The following is a 20,316-nucleotide window of genomic DNA, read 5'->3' on the forward strand; positions in this document are numbered from 1 at the left end:
CTGGTGTATTTAGGGTGATTGTGTACTTTGTGCTTTGGGCCAGTGCTAGCTGCTATACACCGCAATGTATTTGGGCCATTTGCAGACCCATTGGGCCCAGGTACCGATGGTACCCGGCATGCGAGTTGTTGGCCTGGGGTGTTGATGAATGATTCCAAAGAAAAAAAAAGGTAGTTGATGAATGGCAATCAATCGAGCTAGCCGACGAGGGAAGAAAAAATAACTCACCCTTGACATAAACCCTACCAACCTATGACTTTGACGGAAGATCTGCGTCAACTTTGTTGCTGTAGCAGTACCAGCATCTCTTTTCCTCCGAAAAGAAACAATAAAAAAGGTTAGAAAATGCGGCAACTTTTGCAGCTCGTTGCTGTCGAATTTGAACGAAAAATATTTTTTTAAGAAAGAAGATCAGAATCCGAATTAAACGGGGCCATTCTAGGTGGGATTGAGCTGTGGCTTCTCTTCGATATTCGGTGCATGGGTCCGGTCCTGGGAAACTAGGAACCCTAGAATGAATAATCTTGTTGGTACATGGCGATCATATCAAGGTTAAGCAATTAGCTACAGTACTACATAATGGAATTGTTCACCGCATACCTGGTGCTGCACTGGCTGGGAGGCCCAGTAAAATTTTGTACTATGGAATTGGAAACTACATTTTTTTTTTTGAAACGGAATTGGAAACTACATCAAGTATACCCCTGCTGACACTGACCAAGGCAAAGCTCCCTCTCTGATAAAGAACGGGCACGGCATCCCTTTACCCGGCCATCGATCACGATCACGTGCAGTCATCATGATGACCGCCTTCAAAACGAACAGTTACGCTCGGTCACGACGCTGCAGGGCCGCTTTGCTACGCGTCAGAATAACGGTCTCGGGTCTCCTCCCCTAGATCTGTCGCCGTGGACTGTACCGTGCCTGGTGGACTGGGCGCCAGCTGTGATCTTCAGTATTCTATTGCTAGATCCATGGCGCTGTGTCGCTCAAGCTTTCCGCTGCCATGTTCTTCTCCTGCAACCTGCTGGTGGTGGTGGCGGTGGTGCGTCCTGTGATAGTGCTAGCTGTCGCCTCCCCCTCCGGTCAAACAAGCCTGGATCTCCCCATCCTTACAGTTGGAACCAGCTGCCACCGACTATTTTATACCGATGCCAGGCCCCAGAGCGATCGAGGTGAAAGCGCTCGAGGTTGGGTGTGAGAATGTTTGGTCTGGAAAGCGGGCGGGACGGTTGATTGCTGGTAACAGGGACGGTGGCCATGTTTCGTAGTTTCAGATGATGCAAGAGTCTATCTAAGAGTAAAGAGAATAAGAAGAGATCATGCATGGTTAGGTTGGATGGATCAATGGATCATGCACGGCGTGGAGATCGAATCGTCAATTATGGATCCACGTGTTTGTCCTTGTGGACGCGCCCAGTTGCCTATATGTGTAGATTCTCGCCGTACGCTGTCCTCTAGCATAAAACGGGAACTGAACGAGGCGTCTTGTGCGCCGGCCTGGGAATCAATCAGAGAGAGATTACGGAAATACTGGTCACACCAGGGTGTAAACCAGTCGGCATGTGAACGTGATGATCAATTAGTACTACTTGATCAACAGGGGCGACGTACGGGAGACGTACTTACGGTCGATGTTAGAGATATATTTGGGTTACATATGTATGTTTGGTAGTCTAGGATTTGTAATCCGTCTCCTACCTTATCTTTAAGAGAGATGTCTTGCCCTTCAAGCCATGTACTTAATATATACTCGAACTCGAGGCTTAATAATAAATCCATCATATTCCGCAACAATCTCTCTCTCCCTTCTAACAGTCGAGACGGCGGTGTATAAATGGCTGTAGAGAAGGAAAAAAAGGGTGTCGGTTAACTAACTAACCATGCGCCGTCCGTTTCGGGAAAAAAAACTAACCATGCGCGGGCGGCGGTTTTGGCGCCGCGCGTACGGTAGAGCAGAACGGTGTCCGTTTCGGGTAGGGACGTCCTTCGGGTAGTGCGGCCTACACTAGTGCACTGCACCACCTACCAGTAGGAGTACTGGACCGTAGGAATGGGCGGCGGCCCCAGGATCTGGGGGCGCTTTTACCGCCTCGAGATCTGCCCCCGGGGCAGTGGATTGCCGCGTGGTAGAGCCCACCGCCGCACTGCCGCCGAGCCGAGCCGAACCGCTGTTTGCTGCAGCCAGCCACCGGCGGCGGCTCGCCGTTTCGCTCGTCGCAAACCACGGGCTGCCTCAGCGCCTCGTCTCCCTGATGATGTCAGTGTAAACATAATACTCATGGCGCAGCCGCCGGCAGCAGTGCAGGTGGTAGTAACAAACAATCTGCACGGCTGGGCTCGGCGGCGATGCACTCCACTGCGTACGCTGCACTGATGAGAAGGCGGGGCCGGCCGTGGGTGGACCACGCGTACGTGCCGCGGGAGGCGGCCGCGCGGGGAGGCCGGCAGTGGACGGTGGCTTTCCGGGCGCGAACAACTGGCGTCGGGCCCCGCTTTACAGCTGGGGCGGGGGGGACACCCACGCTCTGTGCCGTCACGTGGGACAGCCTCCCCTCTCGTCTCTGCTCTCGGTTGGGTTGTGTTGGGTGTGCGTCCTCTCCGGAACGCGCCAATTATTTCCCGAATTATTGCGTCGCCGGGCCCGCTGGCAGATTTTGAGAGCGCAACAGTAGTTTACGGTAGTACTGCTGCTTGTGGTGACGGCGCTAGCCTGACTGTGGTACGACGGGTGTGGTTTGATTAAATAACGCTGTGGGTTCAGCAGCCGCCGTGATTATCAGACTACGGGATCGTACGCTGTGGGTTGTAGCGAGTGTTGGAGAAACAATAACGCTGTGGGTTATCCGTTGGGTGATCCGTTGAAGCATGGCCGTGGTCTCAGGCAAGGGGACCGCTATCCCCCTGTTGTTCGTTTTGGCGATTGATCCTCTACACCACCTTCTCAACAAAGCCACGGCACAAGGGCACCTCCATCCTCTATGTGGTAGAGCCACGACCATCCGTGCTTCGCTCTATGCCGACGATGCTGCCATCCTTGTCAAGCCCATCAAAGAGGACGTCCAATTCCTTGCTTCCTCTCCCGCCTCCTTTGGAGAGGTTACCGGTTTAGTCACCAACTGCGCCAAAAGCCTCGTGGCCCCTATTCGATGTGAAAACGTTGACCTTGATGATATTCTACATGCTTTCCCGGCTGTCCGTTCTTCATTCCCGATGAGATACCTAGGACTCCCGCTTTCTGTCAAGCGTCTCAAGAGGATCCATTTTCAACACCTTGAGGATAAGGTCGCTGGCAAGCTCCCTCCTTGGCAGGGAAGACATGTTGCTACTGCTGGCCGGGCTGTTCTTGTCAAAGCTGTCCTCACTGCCATAGCCATTTACCATATTACGCCTCTTGATATCCCGGTGGAGGTTCTCAAGAAGATTGACCGTATTCGTCGCGCCTATCTTTGGGCGGGAGCTGATAAGGTCTCCGGTGGGAAATGCAAAGTTAATTGGGACCTTGTTTGCAAGCCAAAGAAACATGGTGGCCTGGGTGTGCTCAATTTGGGCAAATTTTCCAAGGCTCTTTAGGCTTCGGCGGCTCTGGTTTGAATGGAAAGAGCCCACAAAACCATGGATTGGTATGGGTACGCCTTGTACAGATGAGGACAGAGATTTGTTTGCGGCTGCCACTACAGTCACGGTTGGCAATGGGCGTATCGCAGATTCTGGAACTCCTCTTGACTGAATGATTTGCGCCCGCGTGACATTGCGCCTGACATCTTTGTTCTATCTAAAAAGAAAAATTGCTCGGTCCAGCAAGCTTTATCTAACAACACTTGGATCTCTCACATCGACATCTCCAATGGCCTAACCCTCGACCGCGTCCAACAGTTCGCCCACCTTTGGGAAAAGGTTGCTCAGGTCACACTTGCTGAGGATATGGAGGATTCCATTATTTGGAAGTTCACCAAGGACGGTCTGTATTCTTCCTCCTCGGCTTAAAAGGCGCAATTCGAGGGCCTTACTACGTCGGACAGGGTCCATTCGGTGTGGAAGGTGTGGGCTCCTCCGAGGTGCAAATTTTTCGCTTGGCTTGCTCTTCAAAATAGGATTTGGACATCAGATCGCCTTCTTCGTCGTGGATGGCCCAACTGCGGTCTTTGCCCACTTTGCAAGCAAAGTCAGCAATCAGCGGCCCACCTTCTGTTCCAATGTCGTTTTACCCTTCGCGTGTGGAATGATATCCTTCAGTGGCTTGGCATGCATCACATCAATACCGCTGCTTGGATGACGAGGGCTCGGTGAAGGAATGGTGGACCGAAAACGTTCATATTCGTAGAGAATCCCCCAAGGCGCTTGCTTCGCTGATGATGCTCATCTCCTGGGAGATTTGGTCGGAGCGCAATGCTAGAATCTTCCGCAACACGGCCTCTCCTTCGGTGGTCCTTATTAACAAGATTAAAGAGGAGTTGTCTCTTTGGGCTTTGGCGGGCGCCAAGCATTTGAGTATTGTAATGGCGCGAGAGTAGTTCTTTATTTTCTTGCCGCTATGTGGCATTGTCTAAACCTTCTTCCTTAATCAATGAAATGGCAAATCTTTTGCCTTGTTTCAAAAAAAATAACGTTGTGGGTTGTAGCTCCGATGCTGGCGGTCGCGGCAGCTCCGGCAGAGATGGCCTCTTGGTAGCAATTCCGGTGACGTCGTGTGGCCGTCTGATGCTCGTGTTGGTTACAGCAAAAACACTTGTCGGTTGTAACATATTTGTTCAAGGATGCAACTCCGTCGTGCAGACGCTCGATGGTTCCAGCAAAAAAGAATGCCAGATGTAGCAAATTGGTACAATGGTTGTAGCATTTTCCCGTCGTGCTCGCAGCTCCGCCATGCCAACGCTCGTAGATGCGCTCATCTGGTCCCAGCAAAAATCGACACCGAATGTAGCAATTTATATCGCTGGATGCAGTTTCGGCGGCCGATCCCGACACGTGGTCTCCACGATGTAGCATTTTTGCCTCACGGTTGCAGCACGACCCATATCCCGTTCCAGCACGGGTAGTTGTCGCTTGTAGCACCGCGACGTCATGGTTGTAGCTATGGGAGACGCCGGCCGGAGCACTTTCCCCGCCATGGTTGTAGCACGCAAAGGCCCAACGCCGGTGATGAGGACGTGGTTGCAGCAACGACGAGCGGCTGCCACCGGCTTGCCGGTCACAGCGAGGATAAGATTGGGCGAGCGCCCATGAAAGCAGCAGGGGGGTTGCGCCGCCGACAACGGCGAGCTCGTGCTGCAGGGGACGGGATGGGATCCGAAGGATGCGGGAGGAAGACGTAGAGAAAAGGAAAAAAAAGTGAAAAAAAACACGCACACCAGCATGTCTCCGCGTGAAAGGAGGAAAGCGAGCGATAGCGACCGGCCGAACGCTTTGGCTGGCGCTTAGAAGTGAAGCGTTTGGGTCGATTTGGAGCCTAGATGATCGGTCTCCCCAGTTCCCACGGATGTTTTTTTGTAATTTCTCGGATTTCCTTTTTATTCGGTGAGGAATTTCTTGAATTTTCATCGCTCATAGCATCTCTAACAGTACCCCATAATACACACCCCTCCCCCCAAATTTGCCCGGCAGGACTGTATGGACATTGCCCAAACAAAGCCACAATTCATCGGATCCCAACAAACACACCGCAAAAAGGATTACATCGAATAGATCTTCAAGAACATCGAGGAGAACATTGTATTGAAGATCAAAGAGACAAAATAAGCCATCTAACTAATAGCTATGGACATGTAGGTCTGCGGTAAACTATTCACACATCATCAGAGAGGCGGCAAGGTTGATGTAGAAGCACTCCGTGATCGATTCCCCCTCCGGCAGAATGCCTAAAAATGCCTCTAGATGGGGTCTCGCGAGAAAAGAAGCTTGCAGCGGAGAAAAAAGTGTTTTGGGTGGCTCTCTGTTTGTTCCCGATTTCAGAGAATTTATAGAGTTGGAATTAGGTCAAACGGAGGAATAAGGGGCCCACGAGGCACCAGGGCGCGCCCTGGTGGCTCGTGGCCACCTCCTTCCCCTTCTGACTTCCTCCCGAAACTTCTAGTGTCTCTTATGTCCAGAAAAAAAATCGTCAAAAAATTTCGTGGCATTTGGACTTCGTTTGGTACTGATTTCCTGGAAAACCAAAAATAAGCAAAAAACAACAACTAGTACTGAATTTGTTTGGTACTGATTTCCTGGAAATTAAGTTAATAGGTTAGTCCCAAAAAATGGTATATAATTGCATATAATACATCCAAGATTGATACTATAATAGCATGAAACAATACAAATGATAGATACGTTGGAGACGTATCAAACATCCCCAGGCTTAATTCATGCTCGTCCTTGAGTAGGTAAATGATAAAAACAAAAAATTTGATGTGGAATGCTACCAAACATGTTCATCATGTAAACTCTCTTTTGTGGCATGAAAATTAAGATCCGAATTATTCAAAGCGATAGTCTATAATTTGACATAAAAACAATAATAATAAGGCATACCACAAACAATCATGTCTTTCAAAATATCAGTGCTAAAGAACATTATCCCTACAAAATCATATAGCCATGTCATGATCCATCCTCTTAACACAAAGTATTTATCATGCACAACCCCAATGACAAGCCGACCAATTGGTTCATACTTTTTAACGCGCTTCAGCCTTTTCAACTATCACGCAATACATGAGCGCAAGCCATAGATGAAGCACTATGTGTGGAATAGAGTATGGTGATAGAGATAATATGGACAAGACAAAAAAGGAGAAAGTCTCACATTAACGAGGCTAATCAACGGGCTATGGAGATGCCCATCAATTGGTGTCAATGCAAGGAGTAGGGATTGACATGCAACAGATGCACTAAGAGCAATAAGTGTATGAAAGCTTAAAAAACTAAGTGGGTGTGCATCCAACTTGCTTGCTCATGAAGACCTTGGGCATTTGAGGAAGCCCATCACTGGAATATACAAGACAAGTTCTTTAATAAAAAATTCTCACTAGTTATATGAAAATGAAAGTATAGGAGACTCTCTATATGAAAAACATGGTGCTACTTTGAAGCACAAGTGTAGAAAGGATAGTAACATTTCCCCTTCTCTCTTTTTCTCTCATCATTTTTTCTTTTCTTTTTTTTTGTTGGGCTCTTTTTGGCCTCTTTTTTGGGGCTCTTTTTGGCCACTTTTCTTCCACTTGGGACGATGCTCTAATAATGAATATGATGATCATCACACTACTATTTACTTACAACTCGAAAGAAAATTACAACTCGATACTAGAACAAAATATGACTCTATATGAATGCCTCCGACGGTGTACCGGGATGTGCAATGATCTAGCGTAACATGTATAAAAAATGATGAATGGTGGCTGAGCCACAAATACTATGTCACCTATATGATCATGCAAAGCAATATGATAATGATGATGTGTGTCATAATAAAACGAAACGGTGGAAGTTGCATGGCAATATATCTCGAATGACCATGAAAATGCCATAATAGGTAGGTATGGTGGCTATTTTGAGGAAGATATAAGGAGGCTTATGTGTGATAGAGCGTATCATATTAGGGGTTTGGATGCACCAGCGCAGTTTGCACCACATCTCAAGGTGAGAAAGGGCAATGCACGGTACCGAAGATGCTAGCAAATTGCGGAAAGGTGAGAGTGCGTATAATCCATGGACTCACATTAGTCATAAAGAACTCACATACTTATTGCAAAAGTTTATTATCCCTCGAAGCAAAGTACTACCACACATGCCCCTAGGGTGATAGATTGGTAGGAAAAGACCATCACTCGTCCCCGGCCGCCACTCATAAGGAAGGCACACAATAATAAATCATGCTCCAACTTCTTAGCATAACGGAAGACTATACGTGCATGCTTCGGGAATCACAAACCTTAACACCAATATTCTTACTAAACCGCAATTACTCACTAGCACAGCCCGCATATTACCAGTTTCATACCGCAAAACTATTGCAAGGAATCAAACTTATCATATTCAGTGATCTACATGAAAGTTTTTATTATATCCCTCATGAATACCTATCATATTAGGACCAAATTCATAACCCGTACTAATTGCCATTACTATTATCAAATCTCAAAAAGATATAAGTAAAGCATGAGAGTGCAACTATTTTTTTAATATATCCACCGCCATGCTGTAAAAAATATATAAGTGAAGCGCTAGAGCAACTGCCTAGCTCAAAAGATATAAGTGAAGCACATAGATTATTCTAACAAATTATGAATAATGTGTGTCCCTCTCAAAAAGGTGTGTCCAGCAAACATGATTGTGACAAACTAAAAAGCAAACAAATCAAAGACTCATATAATACATGACGCTCCAAGCAAAACTCATATCATGCGATGAATAAAAATATAGCTCCAAGTACCGATAGTTGGTAGAAGAAAGAGGGGATACCTTCTGGGGCATCCCCAAGCTTAGATGCTTGGGAGTCCTTCAATATTACCTTGGGGTGCCTCGGGCATCCCCAATCTTAGGCTCTTCCACTGCTTATTCCTTCATCCATCGCGATCTCACCCAAAACTTGAAAGCTTCACCACACAAAACTCAACAAAAACCTTCGTAAGATCTGTTAGCATAACAAAGCAAATCACTACTTTAAGTACCGTTGCAAACCCATTCATTTTATTATTGCATTATACCCACTGTATTCTAACTTCACCATGGCTTATACCCCCCAATACAATCCATAGATTCAACAAAACAAGTAAACAACGCAACGAAAACAGAATCTATCAAAAACAGAACAGTCTATAATAATTCGAACAATGACCATTCTTCTATAACTCCAAACATTCTGAAAACATAGTACAATGTGGGCAATTTGTATATCAATCATGTGTAAAAAAATTGCAATTTTATCACGCTCCAACAAATCTCAACAATTCTTCTACTAGACGCAAACGTTTCTGTTTTGCACAGAATCAAAGCAACTATCGTCCAAATCATCCCAAAGGCTTTACTTGGAACAAACACTAATTTGAACACAAAAACACAACCATAACAGTAGCATAATTGTGTGCACAAAATAAAACCAGAAAAAGATATGTTGGGGAACGTTGCATGGAAAACAAAAAAAATATACGCACACGCAAGATCAATCCATGGCGATGCATAGCAACGAGAAGGGAGAGTATGTCTACGTACCCTCGTAGACTGTAAGCGGAAGTGTTTGTTAATGCGGTTGATGTAGTCGAACTCCTTAGTCACTTTGCTTGCAAGCTTCTTGTGATGTGTATTACCGAGAGGGCCCAGAGATACCTCTCCGATACATGGAGTGACAAATCCTAATCTCGATCCATGCCAACTCAATAGACACCTTCGGAGATACCTGTAGAGCATCTTTATGATCACCCAGTTACGTTGTGACGTTTGATAGCACACAAGGTATTCCTCCGGTATCCGGGAGTTGCATGATCTCATAGTCAAAGGAATATGTATTTGACATTAAGAAAGCAATAGCAATAAACTGAACGATCATATGCTAAGCTAACGGATGGTCTTGTCCATCACATCAATCTCCTAATGATGTGATCGCGTTATCAAGTGACAACACATGTTTATGGTTAGGAAACTTTAACCATCTTTGATCAACGAGCTAGTCTAGTAGAGGCTTACTAGGGACACAGTATTTGTTTATGTATCCACACATGTATTTAAGTTTCCGATCAATACAATTCTAGCATGAATAATAAACCTTTATCATGAATAAGGAAATATAATAATAACAACTTTATTATTGCCTCTAGAGCCTATTTTCATCAAGATAACTATTGGGTTGTCTCCCAACAAGCTCTTTCTTTATAGCCATTAAGATATGCTTGAGATTTCAATGATGCTCACATGAAAGATAATAATTTAAACACGAATAGAGCATCATGTAGCATCTGAAGAACACATTTATGTCTAACATACTTCCAATGCATAGGTATTTTATAAGTAAACAAATTATCAAGGCAAGCAAAAACTAGCATATGCAAGGAAGAAGAAAGAAACAATAGCTCAACATAACGAGAGGTAATTTAGTAACATGAAAATTTATACAACCATATTTTCCTCTCTCATAATAATTACATGTAGGAGATCACAATCAAATTCAACAATATAGCTATCATATCAAATTTTCTCTTTATGATCCACATGCATAAAAGTTTTATAATCTTCCAAGATAGTGGGATTAACATCAACTAAATTCATGACCTCTCCAAACCCACCTTTATCAAAAAAACTTAGGGATAAGTATATTTTCATCCTCGAACTCTTCCAGGAGTTTACAAATCATCCCTCAACTCAAAACCGGATAGTTTTCATCCCTCAACGATCAAAACCGGATAGTTTTCGTCCCTCACGCAGCTTCAGGCGGTTTTCGTCCGTCATGAACAGTAAACCGACGAACAGTAAATTCGAGAAAAAAATTGAAAAATTTGTGGGATCAAAGTTCCTCGGGTGCGCAAGGTGCGTACAAATTTTCATATTTTTTGGACATTCCAGGTGCTCATGACAAAGGAAAACTTGTAAATATGTACGTCGGTGAACAGTAAATTAAAAAAATAGCAAAAAAATATGAATTGTTTTGGCATCAAAGATGCTTGGGTGTGCAAGATGCGTGCATATTTTCGTGCTCAAATGACATAGGAGGAGCTCTAGCCAAAGAAACAAAATAGTGCACTTTTTCAAAGTTTCTTTCCCAGCCAATTTTTTTTGCCACGAGCTCCCACAATGTCCAGACACCATGAAATTTTGCAGGCACATTGAGCACCCGAGCATCTTGTATGTCAAAAAATTTCATATTTTTTTGAATTTTGTTTCTATTTTTTTCGAATTTACTGTTCACCGACATACATATTTATGTTTTTCCTTTGTCACGAGCTCCTGGAATGTCTAAATAGCACAAAAAATTTCACGCACCTTGCGTACCCGAGGAACTTTGATCCCACAAATTTTCAGATTTTTTGTCTTTATTGCTATTTTTTTTAATTTACTGTTCATGCGGACGAAAACCGCGCGAAGCTGCATGAGGGACGAAAACTATCCGGTTTTGATAGTTGGGGGACGAAAACTATCCGGTTTTGAGTTGAGGGACGTTTTCTAAACTCTCGGAAGAGTTAGAGGACGAAAAATATACTTATCCCAAAAACTTACAAGGTTGATAATTCTCCAAAGTAGTGTGATCATTATTACCTAAAGTTAACGCTCTTCCAAACCCACTTTCAATATTATTGCAAACATTATTATCAATAACATATTCATCATGAGGCTTAAATAAATTTTCAAAAGATCATAAGAAGCATCATCACCCCAATCATGATCATTGCAATAAGTAGTGGACATAACAAAATCATCATCCCCAAGCTTGGGCTTTTGCATATCATTAACACAATTGACATTAATAGAATTTATAATAACATCATTCAATCATGCTTTTTATTCAAGGAGCTATCATGAATCACCTTATAAATTCCTTCTTCTAACACGTCATCACAATTTTCGGATTCACGATCTTCAAGCAAAAATTCATAGAGATAATCAAGTGGACTCAACCCACTAGCAATTGGTTCAACATAATTGGATCTTTTGAAAAGATTAGCAAGTGGATGAGGATCCATATGTCTTTAATTTTCCTATTTCTTTTTCTGGTATTTGGGGTGTTGACATGAAGGCAAAAAGCAAACAAACGAGCAAAGAAGCAAAAAGGCAGACGAAAAATATTTTTGTATTTTTGTGAAAACGTTTTAGAAGTGGGGGAGACTAAAACAAGAGGCAAATGGAAAATAATGTAAATGCAAGGAGATGAAAGTTTATGCAATGGTACTTGATAGATGTTGATGATGTCTCCCCGGCAACGGCGCTAGAAATTCTTCCTGCTACTTGTGAGCTGCGTTGGGATTTCCTCGAAGAGGAGAGGATGATGCAGTACGGTAGAGATAAGTATTTCCCTCAGTTCAAGAACAAAGGTTATCAATCTAGTAGGAGAACCATGCAACACCTCGTTAGCAGTACCTACACACAAATAACAAATACTTGCACCCAACGCGAACAAGGGGTTGTCAATCCCTTGGCGGTTAATTGCAAGGATCAAATCTCATAGTGATAGATAGATAGCACAAAAATACAAAATAAAATAAAGTAAATAAAATTGCAGCAAGGTATTTTTGGGATTTTAATGTATGATAAAAAGTAGACCCCGGGGGCCATAGTATTCACTAGAGGCTTCTCTCTTGAAAATAGCATATGGTGGGTAAACAAATTATTGTTGGGCAATTGATAGAAAATCGAATAATCATGACGATATCCAAGGCAATGATCATGTATATAGGCATCAGGTCCAAGACAAGTAAATCGACTCCTGCTTGCATCTACTACTATTACTCCACACATCGACCGCTATCTAGCATACATCTAGAGTATTAAGTTCATAAAGAACGGAGTAAATGAAAGGATCGAGATGGACCTAGAGAGGGGGTGAATAGGTACAATTACAAATTTTAATTGCTACTTAGAAATTTTAGGCAATAATGCGGAATATGAAAGTGAGCCTAACAATTGCAAGTATGATGCTAAGAGCTAAGCAGGGTAAACAAGTAACACAAGTATGTGAGTAAGCAAGCACAATATGATATAAGTAAAGACTAAGAGACAAGTATCCACAAGTAGGAAGTTAGGGTTAGGGATAACCGCAACTCCGAGAGACGAGGATGTATGCCGATGTTCACTTCCTTGTAGGGAAGCTACGTCACCGTTAGAGAGGTGGATGTTACAACGAAGGCTCACCCTATTCTCCCTTTGAGACAACACCACGAAGGCGTTTCTCAACCACTAGTGGTAGACCTTGGGGTGGTCTCCAAACCATCACAAACTTTTTGGGGGTAATCACAATGGTCGATTCCTCAACGAATGACTCCTACCGCCTAGGAGTCTCCAACCTCCAAGAGTAACAAGAACGATGGGGAAAAGCTCAAGACTTGATCAAATCACGAATTCCTTTGGTGCAAGGATGGGGAAGGAGTGGATCTATCACTTGAGTGGACAACTTCTCCCAAATGCTCTCAAATCCCTTGGGGATCTAAGATTTGGTGTAGGAGTGTGTGTGTGTGAGAGAGAGAGAGTGAAAAGTGTTCTTGAGGATGTTCTAAGTCAATGGTCAAACCTCTCACGGGATAGGAGAGAGGTATTTATAGTATCCCTCAATAAGTGGTTGTTAGAGCCGCTTGGGAGCAGCAGTTGTCGGACGTCCGAGCCCTCAGCAGACACCGAACGTCCGGCAGGGACCGGGCGTCCGACATTTTGGCTTGGTAGAGAAGCTACCGGACGTCCGGTGGATACCGGACATCCGACGTTTTGGTTCTGTTAATGAAGTACCGGACGTCTGGTGGATACCGGAAATTCGAGGTTTTGGCTTTGTAAAGGAAATGCAGGATGTCCGGTAGACACCGGAAATCCGACGATTTGGCTTTGTATAGGAAGTACCGGCCGTCCGACATGTGTTGGTCGTCCGACAGAGACAGTGTACAGAAGATTGTTTTAACAAAGATCATTTGAGCAAGACTTTCGCGAGACCCCATGTTCCCCTCTTAATAGTGCAGGATACCTATACTCAAGAACAAACATAAAGGACCTAAGCCAGTAGACTTGTTTCTTCGTTCTTGAGGAAGCTAAGTTTTCCGTAGTCATAATCCACACACATGATCCCGAGGGGACTAAACCTGAGATATACTTGACAAACTTTTCAGTCCCCTGTGAGTATATTGTCATCAACATCAAAATATGATTAAGGGCATGATTGCACTTTCAATCTCCCCCTTTTTGGTAGTTGATGACAATATACACATAGTACAAAAAATAAGGTTGTTCTATACTTAAGCCATATTTGTCGAATAAGGTTGTTTTATACTTAAGCCATATTTGTCGAAAAGCATTTCAAGGCCTTGATACACAAATATGAAGAGCTCCCCCTTACAGTGATAATCGTAAAAATCATAAGAGCGTAATATCACAATATCATAATATCTCAATCATAACCATTGTCGGTGTGAAAACCGGCAGATCTCGGGTAGGGGTTCCCGAACTATGCGTCCGAGGATCGAAGGTAATAGGAGACAGGGACATGATGTTTTACACAGGTTCGGGCCCTCTTGATGGAGGTAATAACCTACTTCCTGCTTGATTATCTTGGATGAATATGGGGTTTACAAGAGTTGATCTACCTCGAGATCGTATTGGCTAAACCCTAGATGTCTAGCCTGTATGGTTATGTTTCTGATTGCCTCTATGGACTAAACCCTCTGGTTTAACAGACACCGGATGGACCTAGGGTTGTACAGAGTCGGTTTACAGAGAAATGAATCTTCATATCCGAATGCCAAGCTTGCCTTCCACGCAAAGGAGAATCCCATCCGGACACGAGAGGAAGTCTTCCGTCTTGTATCTTCACGGCCCATTAGTCCGGCCCACGCCACATAGCCCGGACGCCTGAGGACCCCTTAATCCAGGACTCCCTCAGTAGCCCCCGAACCAGGCTTCAATGACGATGTGTCCGGCGCACAGATTGTCTTCGGCATTGCAAGGCGGGTTCCTCCTCCGAATACTTCAAATCATTTGACCCGAAGGGTTATACTCGGCTTTTCATTTAATGTCATACCCTTTGTCTTCTACACTCCTGTTGCTTCTGCTTCCACGTGTCGAGCGAATAGAAAAGGTCAGAGTATTTTTTGCACATAACACCCTAGCCATGTAAAAATGGTGTCTATTTAAAGGGATTGGATCTCAGATCCGATTCCACACCAGGCAGAAAAATCCTTAGAGCTCGCTAGGAGAAACCATCCAAACATGGCTAGCTCTCCCAGTTCTTCCTCCCGCCCCCATGGCTCTGAAAAAGGCGATTGGGAGAGATGTTCAGTATCCCATGACCAGCTGGTTAAGCTCCAAACACAGGGATTCCTTCCCCCCGCGGATCTAGTCCCTGTTCGGGCAGGATTAGCCTCTTTCACTGGCGAAGCTCTGGCGAAAATTTCCCCAGTCCAACCAGGGGGGAACGAGTGTGTTTCGTCCCCTTTTTATTAAGAGGTGTCGGATTTCCAATCCACCCTTTCCTCCGAGGTCTCCTGGAGTACTACAGCCTCCAACTGCACAATCTTACCCTGGCCTCTATCCTGCACATTGCGGGTTTTGTCGCTCTTTGCGAGCTATTCCTGGGATGCGAGGCCCATTTTGAGCTATGGAGGAAGCTTTTCTACCTCGTCCCTTGCACCCAAAAGGGATATGTATTCGAGGTGGGCGGCGCCGAGATATGGCGCATAGCCGGGACCGGATACCTATCCGGCACGCCGAAGAAGGCGTCTGAAGCGTGGCCCTCAGAGTGGTTTTATATTGAAGATGTTGCTCTCCCTGACCCAGTCCGAATGGGCCTTCCCGAATTTTCCAGCACTCCATTGAGGAAACGGCACAGCTGGCGCCCTTGGAGCCTCGAGGAGGAAGGTAGCGCGGAAGTTCAACAATTAATGGGCAAGATAAGGACACTCACCCAGTCCGGATTATCAATAATCAAGGTAATGGCGACTTCCATAGTGCGAGGTGTTCATCCACTCCAATTCAAAGGGCTCCCTATGTGGCACTATAATGGGGAAGATGACGCCTCACACTACGGACGAAAGGGTCCGGACACCCCCGCCGCCCTGGCCACAATATTGGCCGATCTGTACAAAGGGGAGAAAGAGGAGTTTACTCGCTTTAAGTGCCGAGAGGGATTCTCCATGTACAACCCCCCCGGCTGGGTGAGTTTTAATCCCACCACCTTACTCAATCATCTCCTTAAATCATATTTAGTCGATATTAATCCGTCCATTTTTTTATAGGAATGGCGGAAGGTTGTCGCGGGGATCCATAGCCCCGCTCCACAGCCGAAGGACCATAACTGGGACCTCGATCCGGGATTCGCAGAGGATCCGGACATATTTGTAGAGCTCCAGGAGGGAGTCTTCTACCAGGTGAGCTATGATGGCACAGAAGTGGCGATCGTGGCCGATTATCCTGGCCTCCTTCCTGCCTCGCACATAAGTAATCAGGAGACATCTCCTCCGAAAGAGCCTCCTCATCATGCCTCACCCACCGCACTGTTTTGTGCTCCAAAGGGGAGGCGCTCGGCGTGCCACGCTGCACCAGAGGCATCTCGTAAGAGAGCGGTGCCTGCGCCGGACGGGTCTTCAAAGAGGAAGGCAAATGACAGCACGGTCGAGCCTTCATCAAAGAGGTATGACTTTAAATATGCCCCATGGCAGTCACATCGAACCGTGACATTGTCCGTTGTGTTTTACCAGGAAGAGCGTTCGTCGGACTATGTCCGGGGATCCTGACGGTCGCGCCTCTACCAGTCAGGTTTCAGACCCTACCCTTAGGGCGGGGGCTGACACGAGTGTGACGCCGGATTGTCCTCCTTCAAAGGATTCGGATGATGTATCTGTCACAAACTCTGAAGTAGAGAGCGCCATGAATCATCGGCGCCGGAGGGCCGCTCTTCGCGACCCTAGTTTTACTAAAGAGGCGTTCAATGCCTTCAGCTCGGCTGATGTGTACCCCCGAGCTGCTCGGGATGGGCTTGCCAGAGCTACTGACCAGCATTTGAAAGATATGCGGGTAAGTACGCATTTGTATAGATTCGGTAATCATATATACCGGTAGCCCCCAAGACTTGAAGCAGTTGAAACAACTGATTTAAGGATCATTGTGTAATCAGGCACTCATGGAGAAGAACAACATTCTGTCTCGTGAGCTGGAAGAGTATCGGACCCAGCTAACCGGCGAACTGGAGAAATCCAAGGAGGCGCCGCCTGGTAATGTTTTCCTCCATCCAGAAGAATATAATCATATACCAGTAATGTTAATAATGTTGTATTTTCCCTGGCAGGATCGTTAGATCAACTGAAAGAGGAACTAAAGGTCGCGCTGGTGGGTAAACATCAGGCCGAAAAGCAACTGGCCGCTGGCAAACGTGTGTTGACACGAACCAGGGATGAGAAGAACAAGCTGCAGGATTCCAACACCCTGCTGGGCAAAGAGCTAAAAGACGTGCGAGCCCAACTAGCGGATGCCGTAAATGAGAACAGGAGGCTACGGGGCAGCATATTTAGTATGCTTTTAAACCTACCTTCATGTAGTGCGGTAAAGAAATGAGTTAATAGATTTATGTCTGCAGGTATGCTGACTGGCCGGCCCGAAGAGGAAATGTCTGGATCTCAAGGCGATCTGCTGCAAGAGCTGTCCCAAGTGTACGAGCGAGCTCGGAAGGCGATGCGGAGTGTTGCCCAGGCTTTATGGCCATCCGCGTCCCCTCCAGGAAGTATGGAGGAGCTTGTGAAGCTATTCAAGGGAGCTCGGCGCCGCTTTAGATTATGGAAGATATCGGCTTGTCGGGAAGGCGCGCGAGAGGCCTGGGCCATGGTGAAAACGCAGTACACCGGACTTGATCTGAATCATATGGCCCGAGTCGGGCCTGTAGGATTAGATGGACCAAAGATTCTAGTGAGCTTGGTATATGACCAAGTAAAGATAGCCGCCAAGTTTTCACAACAGGATTGTAAGCTAGACAGCCCGTTAGACGGTATAGAGGAAGAAGCTTTTGAGTCTAAGTGACTATGTACTTCAAGTGACAAATTTGTCCCTAGCCGAATTGTAAAATGATTGTCATGGCAGACCTTTTCGCTTCGACCTCCGGACCCGAAGGTGCGGAGTGTTTCTGAATACCAGACCGGCAATGAAAACCGGGGCATGCATGGAAACCAGGCGTAGGGGTCATAGTTGCTTGAACAGACAAGTTGTATTCGGCTAGCTATGTTATATTACTTATTGATTGTAAGAAACATCTTCCAGAGAGAATAGTTCTGTTAAGGGTTCCTTTCCCTGGGTGAGCGTGCGTTAGTATGCATGCCCAAACCGTGATTCAAAAAATCACAGTACACATAATATCTGGGGGTTCATAGTACAACGAGGGTAAAACATCTTTAGTCCGCCGACCGATTATTCCCTTAAGAACGCTAGCTTTCGGCTTCACCAGTCTGAGGTACAAGTCCGGATGACCCGGCTGTAACAATCGCAGAGGTGCTCCCTTTATGCCCTAGCCGAATAAACAAGAACGTAGGGCATAAGCACAGGAGCCAGGCAACCCAGCTTGGCAAAAACTTAAGTCATAAAGGTGCATATAATGGCAAAGAAAAGGTATATGTGAGAAAAGGACACATATGTGGTGAGCTTGACGCTCGGAAATTGATAATGAGCTTCTGTAAAAGAAGCCCCCGGGTATTATGGGCGTATATATTTAAGGAAGTGTACCTCATAAGTGTGCGTTTTAACTGCACAAGAGATATAAAGCTAAAGGAAAAAATTTAAAGAGAGAGAAAATGGAAAAAGGAGAAAAAGGAAATCGAACAATGAGTCTGGCTCTAGGCATAGAATCTTCGGAGTCTGGCGGCATTCCACGGGTTCGGCTCTAAGCGATTATCCAATGCATCACGCAGACGATACGCACCTCCAGTGAGAACTTCATCTATAATGAAGGGACCTTCCCACTTTGGCTTGAGTTTGTCCTTTTTCTTCTCTGGCAAGCGTAGAACGAGTTCACCAACATTGTAAGTCTTGGCCCGCACTTCTCTGCTTTGTTATCTGCGAGCTTGTTGTTAATAGAATGTGGAACGGGCTTTTGCAACATCGCGCTCCTCCTCCAGGGCATCTAGACTGTCCTGCCGATCAAGCTCGGCTTCTCTCTCTTCGTACATGCGCACTCGAGGTGAGTCATGAATGATATCGCAGGGCAAAACAGCATCCGCGCCGTACGCCATGAAGAATGGTGTGTAACCGGTAGTGAGATTGGGCGTGGTCCGCAGCCCCCAGAGTATGGAGTCGAGCTCCTCGACCCAGTGTTTGTCTGGCTCTTTTAAAGATTGTACTAATCCAGGCTTAATGCCGCTCATGATAAGACCATTAGCCCGTTCGACTTGACTGTTTGTTTGGGGTGGTAGACGGAGGCATAATCGAGCTTGATGCCCAGGTTAGCGCACCATGTTTTTACCTTGTCGGCTGTAAAGTTGGAGCCGTTATCAGTGATGATGTTGTGTGGGACACTATAACGGTGTACGACATCGGATATAAAGTCTATCATTGGTCCGGCTTCGGCCGTTTTAACTGGTTTGGCCTGTATCCACTTAGTGAATTTATCTACCATGACCAGCAGATATTTTTTCTTATGGCTTCCCCCTTTAAGGGGTCTGACCATATCAAGCCCCCAGACCGCGAAAGGCCAAGTAATGGGGATTGTTTGTAGGGCTGTAGGCGGCATATGGCTTTGATTGGCAAAACGCTGGCATCCCACACAACGTTGAACAAGGTCCTGTGCATCTGCTCGGGCCGTCGGCCAGAAGAAACCGGTACGGAAGGCTTTACTTACAAGAGCCCGAGCCGCGGCGTGGTGACCACCGAGACCAGCATGGATTTTGGACAGGAGCTGCCGTCCTTCTTCTTCGGAGATATATCTTTGAAGTATTCCGGTAGCGCTCTTCTTGTAGAGCTCTCCTTCATGAACCTTGTACGCTTTCGAACGCCGGACGATGCATCAAGCCTCATTCTGATCCTCAGGGAGCTCTCGCCTATTGAGGTAGGCCAAGAAGGGTTGGGTCCATGGGGCAATTACTGCCATTATTAAATGGGCCGATGGTGTTATTTCGGTGGCTGAGGCCCCGATGATATCGGTATTGTGTTCGGAATCTGGGGGTATAATCGGATCCGGACTAGTGTTGCCGCTCTCATCCTGCCACACCACGGATGGCTTGAAGAGCCTTTCCAGAAAGATGTTAGGTGGGACGGGATCGCGCTTGGCGCCCATGCGAGCAAGGATATCCGCCGCTTGATTACTTTCTCGAGCCACATGATGAAACTTGAGACCCTCGAACCGAGCTGATATTTTGAGTACGGCGGTACGATAGGCCGCCATCTTCGGATCTTTGGCGCCGAAGTCTCCGTTTATTTGGGATATTGCGAGATTTGAGTCCCCGCGCACCTCCATGCGTTGTATACCCATGGAGACAGCCATCCGAAGACTGTGCAATAAGGCCTCGTATTCGGCTGCGTCATTGGAGTCTCTGTATAATATTTGGAGTACGTATTGGATCGTGTATCTTGTGGGGGACGTTAAGACAACGCCCGCCCCTAAACCGGCCAGCATTTTAGAGCCATCAAAGTGCATAACCCAGTTGGAATATGTGCCATACTCTTTAGAGAGTTCGGCCT

This window comes from Triticum aestivum, chromosome 3D (genome assembly GCF_018294505.1).
Source record: "Triticum aestivum cultivar Chinese Spring chromosome 3D, IWGSC CS RefSeq v2.1, whole genome shotgun sequence".
NCBI lineage: Eukaryota > Viridiplantae > Streptophyta > Magnoliopsida > Poales > Poaceae > Triticum > Triticum aestivum.